This window comes from Protopterus annectens, chromosome 1.part0, assembly GCF_019279795.1.
Source record: "Protopterus annectens isolate FY-2018-M chromosome 1.part0, PAN1.0, whole genome shotgun sequence".
NCBI classification, from domain to species: domain Eukaryota; kingdom Metazoa; phylum Chordata; order Ceratodontiformes; family Protopteridae; genus Protopterus; species Protopterus annectens.
The window spans coordinates 596,304,609-596,316,699 of NC_056725.1; the positions used below are offsets into that span (position 1 = coordinate 596,304,609).

The 12,091-nt window shown below is 42.7% G+C and overlaps 1 protein-coding gene across 1 annotated transcript in view; it reads left to right on the top strand.

The window, feature by feature from the left end:
- The window catches only part of MARK1 (microtubule affinity regulating kinase 1), a 2,314,196-nt gene that overhangs the window by 1,068,836 nt on the left and 1,233,269 nt on the right, over positions 1-12,091 (top strand). The gene's annotated exons all lie outside the window — the stretch shown is intronic.

Sequence of the window (12,091 nt, forward strand, 5' to 3'; positions counted from 1 at the left end):
TTAAGTAATTAATTAGTTAGAGGGACTGACAAATATTAAAGTATTGCAAAATAGGGAGAATCTCACAGAACAAGAAGAGGAGCAACCACAGAATGCTAAACAGAAAGTAAGGGTTTACCTCGATAATATGCATGAGTTTAGAAAGATTGCTGTTAAGCAACTGTTTTTGATAATGCTAAAGCACAGAAACTTTTAGCACAGAGACTCAGGCAACAGAAAGTAGAATGGCCTGTCACAAAGCTTAGGGAGCCTGTAACTAGGAGGATAACAAAGGATCCTATAGAGGTGGTATAAATATTTCAGAAACTCTATGAAAGTCTGCATAAAGCAGAGAAATATGGAAATAAAAAAAGATACAAATGGAAATGTTATATCAAGGCTAGAGGGAGAGGGGAGGCGATATTACTAACATGATGGGACGAGATGAGATAAAAATGGTGATGTATAACCAATCTACGGTAAAGTCCCCAGGAGTAAATGCTATTCCTATGGAAGTTTGGAAGCTAGGAGGGAAAAAACTGATAGAGATCTGGAAGGTTTTGTTCAACAGTATTTTAAGAGGAGAAGTACCAACATCCTGGAAAAAAACGGTAGTAGCTGTAATACCTAAAGAGGGTAAAGATCCATCAGATCCAGCTTTATACATGCCCATTTCATTACAAAATCATGATTGTAAAGTGTTTATCTATAATGGCTAAAAGAATGACAAATGTGATGTCAAAATTGATGGATATGGATCGATGCAGTTTTATGGAGGGGAGGCAAACATTTGACAACATAAACAGAATGGTGATGATTCAGAGGGAAGCAGAAAGTACAAACATATCACTGTTGCTGTTGGGTCTTGATGCAGAGAAAGCATCTGACAGAGTATGCTAGAATTTTATGAACAGAGCAATGGAAGCATTGCATTCCCTTGATAAAAGTATAAAGTTGATTAGGAGGATAAATGAAGGATCAGAGGTAAGAGTTAAAGTGGGTGGGGGTCCTCTGATGATCTCTGCTTGAGCGGAGGAACCAGGCAGGGGTGTCCTCTCTCCCCTATGTTACTTGCATTATATTTGGAACCATTGGCAAAGAAAATAAGGGACTCTGAAATTCAAAGATGTAATTGGTATGTAGTCAAAAGCTGGCTGTATATGCAGATGACATTATTTTATACCTGACAAAACCAAAAAGGGGACATTACAGTGTTGTGGAACATAATAGAGGCAGTTTCAAACCTTTTCAGGATACAAAATGAATGAACCTAAAATAAAAGCAATAGCGTAATTATGTACCCAGATACAAATTGGTTTGGCAATATCCATATTTATGGGGCCATGATAAAGTGAAGTATTTAGGAATGCAGATTAAATATGATACTGGTGTGGAGGATATGTGGGAAGAGACTTAAAAGATAATACAAAACCTGAGAAAATGGAAGCTCTGTTATACGGATATTGATAGTAAGGTACAAGCAGTTAAAATGTTTTCAGCACCTTTAAGTCATGTAGACTGGTAAGGCATATTTTTATCAACCAGAGAATTTGTTGTGGATAGCAATTAATAAAGAGCTGAAGGGTTTTATCTGGGAGGGGAAGACTGCAAGAGTCAAGTGGGGTAAGCTTATTCTTCCAATAGAGCAGGGCATATTGTGATTACCTAAGTTGAAGGGATATTTCAGAGCAACACAGTTAAGGCTCCTATACACAGCACAAGCAGAAACCAATAATTCAAAGTGGAAAGAGATTATGATGAAACGGGGAAGAAGCTCAAGTAATGGAGTGACTAAGATTTTGGATGCAGGCCTTTAAGCTGAGCAACAGTAATCATACAGAATATTATAAAGTTGCAGAAGGTCTTCTAAGAACTAAGCCAACACGGGAATAGAGAAAGGAGATTCTGCAGATAGGGATGACTGCAATTAGGGATACAGACAATAGGCAAGAGGGGGCGGGAATATATTGGAGAAAACTGGCAAAGGAACAAAAGTATTGGGAGCAAAAAACTAGAAAAGGAAAGGTGATAGAATGAGAAGTGGCCAAGAACTTATTTGGACTGCAGGTTAGAGATTGCTTTTCATGTCAAGGATTCATATCAGAGTATAGGCAAAGAGAAGGAAATACCAGGGTCTTGAATGAAAGACCAGCACTGGTAGAGTTTTTAGCAGAATCTAGAACAGAAGTTGCCATTAAGAAAGGAATAATTAGCAGAGCATATAAAAATATCGGTAATTATAAGAGTCAATCAGGGGAGTTTAAGAAGGATTGGGAAGAGATTAGATAAGGTCACAAATAAATGATGGGTGGATGTGTATGTCTCCCAAATATGCAACAAGATCTAGAAGACTTAGGCTCTTTGCCTGGAAGTGTTTATAATAGATATTTTATACTCCAAGCAGACTTCAAATAATTTTTCCTCAGGTTGACAGTAAATGTTGGAGGTGTGATGGGGAAGGAAGAGGTAACTGGGCACATAATGAGCTGGCAGACTTTAAAGATTCCCTGCAGACTGTTCTGTTGGAGATTCTCGGTGAGCAAATTTCAGTAACTAGGGAAATTATTATTTTGAGCTGTGATACAGAATCAGAATTGTCTAGACACAGTAAGCCCTTGTTGAGTCTAATTATGATGGCTGCCAAAAAAGCAATTACTAGAAGTGGAAATCAAAGTTTAAACCAACTTTACTAGAAGTAGGGAAGATAGTAACAGAGATAAAACTGGAACTGGGATCTTTAGAAAAGGGTAGGAGCAAATTACATAGCAAAAATGTGAAATGTGGGATCAATACATGCAGAGGAGAAATGAAGTTTTAAAGAAAGTGGAATTTGAATGAGCTGTATAATGGCTGACAAACAATGACTGGATATGTTAAAAGTGATGTATAATGTTTGCAGCTACATTTGTGTTGGCACAGTTTGGAATGTATAATGTTTGCAACTGAGATTGTCTATGGTTGATTTTCATTTATGTAATTGTAACATGGCTTATGTCATAAATGATTTAATTAAGATGTTTCTTGTTTTAAAAAAAACATTTCTGCCACTTTACAACTTAGTGCACTTAATTATCTGTCTTGACTGTTCCATTTTCTACTATCTCTCATGGACCAGGCCCAAGGGAAACTGGCAGATCTCCATGATTCTTGGATCAACTAGTTTTTGGATAAAACCCTTGTAATGGCTTACTCAGTTCACTTTCATATAGCTCACTTTCATCATGGTGCCAGAACTGCATTTAGGACAGAGGCATTCAGAATGTGCTTGTACAATGTGATGTAGCAAAGAATATTCTTCCTTGAGAAAGAGTAAAGACATGCTGTCTTGGACACCCCTTTTTGTGTTTTCAGCTTTAGGCAGTCTTTTCTGGACATTATAGAAGACCTATAAATGAAGACCAGTCTCTGTGATTGTGCCCCCACACCTCATATCAGCCTCCACTTTTTTTGTTTAGTCAGTTTAACACCTTAAGAAAAGAAAGCTTCTTGTAGATGTGAAAGAGTTGTCAAGAATCACAGACAATCCCATATCTATGCAGGATTTGAAAAACCTCTGAAACATTCTTGTCTACTTAATACTGCACATAAAAGGCAAGTTCTCAGAGTCTGCTCTTATTTAGAGGGCATAGAGAGCTACTGCATTGTGGGCACGGACAGCACTGGTCATATCGTGGGTCTCTTGTGGTCCCCCAATCAAATGTTCACTTAGGGGGATCAGTCTTTCTTCGTGGACCACCTGAAATGGGCCAGACTGCCCTTCTTAAATGGCCTTTTAGAGCTTGTTCCTTTTTAAGAAAGAGGGAAGGGGTTTAATTACTGCTTTTTCCTCAGAGTTACAGAGGGAATGGGGTTGTTCCATTCCATCTTGATGTTGGTAATTTCCACTTTGTACTTCAAATCCACTTCAAGGAAGGAAATCCCACAACTCTTGGATAAAACTGATACAAGCTCTACTCTCAAACACTGTACCTTGTACCTCCAAATTCTTAAAAATGGCTAGTCTAAACATTTTAAAATTCCTTGTATACAGATTCTGTCACTCCATCACATTTGATGTCTTTCTGCCCTAGTTCAGACATATCTTTATTGGTATGTGTACTCCAAACCTCCACCTCCTCCTCCCTCCTTTTCTGAAATATTAGACTGCTATCTAGTAATGGTGTCTGCCCCATAACAAAGCTGTGGAGAAAATATAAACAAGTTATTTTGAACATCTCAAAAAAACAAGGAATCATTTTTGTTAACATGGATTCTGGAAAAGATTTGGTATCCTTATGGGCTTGTACTCCATTACAGACCAAATATTTAAGTATGTATACATGTGTGTACTTGGATATGCAGATCTATACCTATACACACATACTGTGATGGTTACCAAGCCATTTTTTTGCGTGTTATATGCAAGTGTCCCATTGTTTTTTTTTTTCTCTCCCTTTTCTTATTGTTATGTTCAAGGCATCCAAAAAGGGAAAATGTTCTTGTGGGAGGCAGATTCCCCATAAAAACTGCGCACAACCAATGTCTTTTTTTGTTTGGGTGCTTCCCATGGTCATACCCAGTGTTTTGTCTGCCAGGTGTTTGTGCCTAATGCCCTCTGTAGTTGCCTTTCCACTTTGTCCATATACCTGGAGAACCAGTGTCTTAAGTTGGCTGAGGGTGCTATGATTGATTCCTCCCATCGCAAGAGCCAGCTGTCTGACAAGAAAAAGGCCAAAAAGGTTAGGGCCGATCCAGCTTTTGTTCTACCTCCCGCAAACATCTCTCTTGAGGCTGGTGAAAGCCCTGTGCTTTCTTTGGACTCCTCTGCCGCGGACCCTGTCTGTGGCCGGCATGGGTCTAGCTTCTCGCACATTCTTGGAGGTTTTTCAAGTGTCTGTATCTGACATTGGGGGGGGGAGTCTTGACTGATAATATCCAAAGGACTGAGGGGGATTCCTAAGATTTTAATGAAAAAGGAGACCTCCCACAGAAAAAAAAAAGTAAGAGACAGCATATTTTCCATGTTGTGAAGACTCTCCAACTGCATTGGCAGGATTTCCCTCTGGGTTTATTTAATACTTTGATGGCCTTGAAGCCACCTTTAAAGGTCTCTGTTCCTGCTCCCCTAATCTTCCAGTTGAGTCAAGAGGCCTAGGGAATTGGGTTCCTCAAATGAGGATTTGGATTCAGGGGAAGAATTTGCATTTTCTCCAAAACCCTACTCCCTTTGACTATGATTCAGAGGAGGAGGATTCCTTTAGTCCAGCCTCCCTTTGGAAGAGTTCTCCTGTGGATATGTCATTGCCTGCATGATGGACCATTTTAAGTGGGATTGTTCCCAGATCTGTTGTATTCAAAAAAGGTATTATGAGCTCCCACAGATGGTCTCCCTAACCATGTGCTGCTCCTGTTCTAGCCGCCCTTTTAAATAAATTTTCTGCAGCTTCTGTAGCCCCTGACTGTCAGCTTCCTGCCCCCCCCCCAAAAAGAAAATGTTCTACAAGGTTCCAGAGGAGTGCAGGTTTCTTTATAAAAGCCTTCTGCTTAACCTGCTGTTTTGTCAGTCTGTTCTGACAGGCTATCCAAGCTGCTGCCTTCTGATAAGGATAGTAGAGCTATGGAAAGGTTGGGCAAGAAAGTCTACTTTGCTGCCACCTTGTCCATTAGGGCCATTAACTACTAGACTCATATGACCAGATATGTTTTGGCTGTTCTTTCTCAGATTTCTAAGGTGGTTTCTGAACTTCTGACTCTGAGAGGAAGGCTCTGGCCCTTTCCTTGTTGGAATTCATTCCGTAAGTTGCTCGCCATTCAATCAAATGCAGCTGTGATGCACCTGAGGCCTCTTCCCGGGCTACTGCCTTTGGCTCAGTTGTGAGGCATTAATCTTTGTTTCATCTTCAGGCTTTGCCTGATGACATCAGGGCCAAACCTTTGGATAACAAAAGACTTTGAGGATCAGGTATTGCTGACTTTTTCAAGTCCGTCCAGGACAAGGGCAATGCCTTGCAGGAGCTGAAACATATTTTTGTTTCTCCTATTCCTAAGTTTTAGAGAAACTGTCCTTCCAAATCTGCCTTTGTTCATAGGCAGCCTCACCCTCCTCCTAAGGGTAAGAAAGGTTCTAGGCGTGATCTTGCCAAGTCTACTCAAACCCCTGCCTCCCAGAAGCCCTCTTTTTCAGGACAAGCCTGGTTCTATTTAATGGTTTGCTTCCCCCTTCCCTTGGCCAGGTTCCCTTGATGTCCTTCAAGGATGCATCTGCAGTCATAACATATGGGTTGTCCTGCCTCAGGCAGCCCTTCGGTCGGCCGGATTCCAAAGTCTGGGTCTGGCCTCGGCTGATGTCGCACTTCACCCGACGTCAGAGCTTCTGGGGTATAAAGGCATCAGCCGACGCCATTTTCCTCCGTCTTTCTTGCCGCACGGTGCCCGAAGCAGAAGCTGTTCGCAAGTGCCGGTCGGTCAGATCCAGAGATTTCAGCTACCGAAGACTTCTAAAAAAGCTAAGTACCCCGTTGGGGACTCTTTCTTGCCTCAGCCGATGTCAGACAAAGTAAATAATTGTTTAACTTGTGGGAAACAAATACCTCATAAGGATTTCCACTCTTGCTGCCTTCCTTGCTTAGGCCCAGACCACGACGTATCAGCTTGTTTAGCCTGTGCTTCCTTCAACCGACGGACACTTAGACGTCGGTCAGAGTTTGCAGAAGAGTTTTTTGTATCCGCTTTTGCATATAAAATGCCGTCGGAGACTCCGACCACTCATTTAGCCAAAAAGCGCAAGGAAAAGGACCGACACTCGCGGCCCGCGGTTTCGGCTGAAACCACGGTTAGGCCTACCGGGAGTGTCTCGGTTTCGGCTGAAACAGAGTCCTCGGTTCTTCCTTCTACTGAAAACATACCTCCGACAACTGAGGCCAGAGAGGCCCCGGCTGAGTCGGCTACAGAAATTCCTACCGAAGAAGCAGGCGCACAAGAATTGTCCGACACCATTCCGTTGGACATTTCTACTCCTGCACGTGGGGCAGCTAGGCCCCCTGCTTCTATGTCTATTAAGGCCTTCTCCAGGGCTAAAGCAGCTAAAATTTCAAAGGCTTTACCAACAAAACCTTCCTCTCAGAGACCTTCCTCTAGTTCTCAGATTCTCAGCCTTGCTGAGGACCTTATATCTCTGATTAGGGGTTCCCAACCTCACCCAGACAGGGTCTCACAACCTCCTCCTGACAAAAGGCCTAGGACTGAACCCCCTGAACCTCTCTCCTCTGATTATTCCTCGGATGGATCTGATTTATCAGACCGTCAGGAAGGACCATACTCACCTTATGAGGATTCGGATGTAGAAGACTCAATTCCTTCTGCCTCCCCCCCAGAAGAATTTTCCTTTGGGGAAACTTTGCACTCAATGAGGGAACACTTTCAATGGCAGGGTCAGGATTTTTCTGATTCTAGGAAAAGACTAAGGACCTTTTTACACTTGCAACAGCATAGGCCTTTAGCCATCCCACCTGTACTATCAGTTGTTGATGATGCATACAATGATGTCAGTTCTGCCCCTGATTCTCTTCCCCCGGCCCCTGCCAAACCTGACAGATATTACAGGGTCCCGGATTCTCACTTCCACTTGTATAAGGCCCATGCTGCAGACCCAGAAACTATTTCTCAGGGCCAAAAGGGTGTTGCAGCTGCCACTGCCAAAAACCCCCTACCCTCTGAAAGCGAGTCAAGAGCATTAGAGAGATGGGGGAAAAAAGGTTTACACATCTGCTACTCTTTCTGCCAGGGCTTTAAACTGTCAATTCCATATGATATAGTACCAGGAATTTTTGTTATATCAGCTGAATAAAAAGCTTTCCTCTCCTGAACCTTTAGACCGTAAGTCCCTTCAGGATTTGGTACACAACTCTCAGCAGGTCAGTAATCATTTCTTAAAATGTGGCTATGATGCACTGGAGGCTTCATTTAGATCAGCTATGACTGGAGCAATGATTCGAAGGCATGCCTGGCTAAAAGAGCAATCCTTGCCAGACCATGTCAAGTCTAAACTCCTAGATGCTCCTATGGAGAAACAAAGTTTATTTGGCTCCCCTGCACAGGAGATTCTAAAGAAAGTGGAAGAAAAAACTAAATCTGTGCAAACAGTCAAGGATTTTCTGCAGGTCCAACCTCCGAGGTTCAGCAGAAACTGGCCTTCAAAGAATTGGTCCTTTCCAGACACCTCCAGAGCACAGAGGGGCAGGAATAGACGCCCAAGAGGCAGAGGTCAATCAAGAGGTGCCTACAGGGGTTGTCAGTGGCAACCTGCCAACCAGAGGAGTACCGCCACAGCTGCGACTACAACCACTTCCACAGGACAGACACAATGACTTGGCGCTGATTCCACCTACCAGGGAACAACTGGAAGCACCCTTGGGCGGAAAGTTAGCTTTATTTTCGAAAAACTGGCATTGCATTACAGGAGACAAATGGACATTGCAAACAATAGACAAAGGCTACAGGTTTCACTTCCACACTTTACCAAAAAAGAGAGGAATGCCAAACCTTCCACCAAGCCAGAAGCCAGAGGCTCTAAAACAAATCATCAACTTACTTCGGATGAGAGCAATAGAAAGGGTACCATCTATGGAACAAGGCCAGGGATTTTACTCCAGACTATTCCTTGTACCAAGAAAAGAAACTCAATGGAGGCCTATTCTTGACTTGTCCGCACTAAACACATATCTCATTGTACCAAAATTCAAGATGCTGACCCTACAGCAGCTTCTTCCCATGTTGGGCAAGGAGTCTTGGCTGGTGACTCTAGATCTCAAGGAGGCATACCTGCACGTCCCTATACGACCAGATTGCAGAGGACACCTCAGATTTCTTGCAGGATCAGAGCATTATCAATTCTCAGCATTGCCCTTTGGCTTATCTACTGCGCCCAGAGTATTCACGAAATGCCTGGCATCAGTAATTGCACATTGCAGGCTTCAGGGAATTCAGATCTACCCATACCTGGACGACTGCCTAATACAAGCGGACAACAAGACAAAAATAATACAGGATTTGGCCTATGTCATACAACTGTTACAAGCCTTGGGATACACAGTCAACATCCAGAAGTCAAGACTAGTGCCATCCCAAAGGATAACATTTTTGGGTGCAGATCTGGACACAATAACTCATATGGCTTTTCTCACAGAAGAAAAACAAAAGCAACTCCCAGTCTACTTCATGGCTTTGACTAGACAAACTCAGCTTACTGCAAGGAAAGTCCTGCAGGCCCTGGGTTACATGGCATCTTGCATAATCTTGATCCCGCATGCCAGGCTGCATATGAGAAAATTACAATGGTACCTAAGGAATGTATGGTCTCAACACAGACACAGTCTAGAAACCATGATACCAATCATTCCATGCCTGAAAAAAGAATTCCTGTCGTGGGCTCAGGCCTGCCAGACCAACAGAGGGTTGCCTTTCAACAAACAACAACCAAGGCAAACCATCACCACGGACGCCTCAGACCTAGGCTGGGGGGCACACATGGAAGACAAGTGTATCCAAGGCCTATGGTCTCAAGACCAGCTGAATCTACACATAAATCTAAAGGAGATGCTGGCAGTGAAGCATGCAATCGAGGCATTCAAATCATTCCTCCAGCAAGAACATCTGCTGATAAGGACAGACAATACCACAGTCATGTGGTACATCAACAAACAGGGAGGCACGCATTCCTACCCTCTATGCCGGATGGCAATGGACCTGTGGAACCTAGGCCTGAATCTCAACATTCAACTGCAGGCCAAATTCGTACCAGGAAAAGAGAATTCACTAGCAGACAGCTTAAGCAGAACTACCACGGATGCTCACGAATGGATGCTGCATCCAGACATCTTCAAAAACATAACAAAGAAATGGGGAATGCCAGAGATAGACCTGTTCGCCTCCCCACTCAACTACCAACTGAAGAAATTCTGCTCAAGAGAATACCACCCACAAGCCTGGAGGGTGGACTCCCTCTCTTTCAGCTGGAAGGCCCTGATAGTTTATGCCTTTCCACCTCTCCCATTGATGTACAAAGTTCTACTGAAGATCAGGGAGGAACAGCCAAAGGTGATTATGATAGCTCCAGACTGGCCAAGGCAGCATTGGTATCCACTACTGAGAAGCATGTCTCTGACGAACTCATGGCCTCTACCCCTATGGCCTTTACTTCTAACGCAGAACAACTACAAGACCCTGCATCCAAACTTGAAAACGCTGCAGCTGACTGCCTGGAAAATTGCATAAAACAAAACCAAACTGTTTTATCTCAGAGGGTCAAGGACATTATCCTGGAGGCTTTCAGACCCTCCACAAGAAAAACATACTCAGCTGAATGGAAGAGATTCCTCATTTGGCGTGCATCAAAGGGTACAAATGTCACACTGGCAAACCTAGCACACATCCTAGAATACTTAGCAGAACTGTTCCACAATGGCCTGTCCTATTCTTCCATTAAGATTCATGCTTCAGCAATTTCAGCAGAGTACAACATGGATCCTCCTATCTTCTCTCACCCTCTCCTCAGACAATTTTTAAGAGGGATCAAAAATGTAAAACCTCCAAGGAAACCACCTCTGCCTGCATGGGATCTCAATTTTGTGCTGGAAAAATTAACACTTCCCCCTTTTGAACCAGCAGCATCAGCAGACTTACAGTTCTTATCTTGGAAAACTGCTTTCCTTCTAGCAATCACTTCAGCAAGAAGAGTTTCCGAGTTACAGGCATTAATGGCAGTGCAGCCTTTCCTTATCTTTCACCAGGATAGAGTGTCTCTGAGAACCAATCCTACTTTCATGCCAAAGGTGGTATCCAGGGTATCCTTGAACCAAGCTATTCATTTGCCTACGTTCTTCCCTAACCCACAGAACAGGGGGGAAAACTATTGCACACCTTGGATGTACACAGACAACTACGCTACTATCTGGACAGAACTAAAACCAGCAGAAAAACTGACCAACTTCTGGTAGCATATGCAACTGGAGTGCAAGGAAAAGCAAGTTCCAAACAGACAATTTCAAAATGGATAGGAAATTGCATTCGATTCTGCTACTCTTTTCATTGAAAGACAACTCCTGAAAATATCAGGCCTCACTCCACAAGAGCCACAGCCACCACTACAGCTTTCCTACGAGGAGTGGCTACCAAAGACATTTTAGAAGCTGCTACTTGGAGCTCCGTGCATACATTTGCCAAGCATTACAATCTACCTTTATACTCCAGATCCTGAGCAGGTTTTGCAACTGCAGTTTTACAGGGGATCTTAACTACACCATCATTATCTTAGTACCTCCTCCCCCAGTTTGGCTATGGTATTCTACCCATATGTTATGACTGCAGATGCATCCTTGAAGGACATAGTACAGTTTTGTACCTACCATAAATGTAGATGTCCGATAGGTATGCATCTGCAGTCAGGATTACCCACCCTCCTTCCCCTCTGTGGTATTCCTAGGGTGCTTACCCCTCTTTTTAGCTAGCTGGGGGAATCTATTATGGTGTATTTGTTTGTATGTATATATGTATATATATATATATATATATATATATATATATTTTGCTTACTACTGTTTGGAATTATCAACATTTATCCAAATTTAGCCTTCCTAGAGGGCACCTGGCATCTGGGGCAAGAAACACCGAGGAAAATGGCGTCGGCTGATGCCTTTATACCCCAGAAGCTCTGACGTCGGGTGAAGTGCGACATCAGCCGAGGCCAGACCCAGACTTTGGAATCCGGCCGACCGAAGGGCTGCCTAAGGCAGGACAACCCATATATTATGACTGCAGATGCATACCTATCGGACATCTACATTTATTTTGATTATTTATTTTTAATATCTTATTATTTTTTTCAAAGTTATTATATCTGAATGAGATTTTGATATAAACAACGAATATCTTATGACTGTTACGTACATACTGTTTTGCGCCCATCTTTAAGATACAAATTCTGGTGGATATTGGCATCTAGATATTAGTTGATTAAATCTAACAACAGATCAGATATTTAACGTTATTGTTTAATGACGCCATGCTGGCAGTATTAAAGTGAGCAGTTAAAACTTTCAAGTATTTTTATCTGTTAAGCTAAGAGGACGCTAACAAG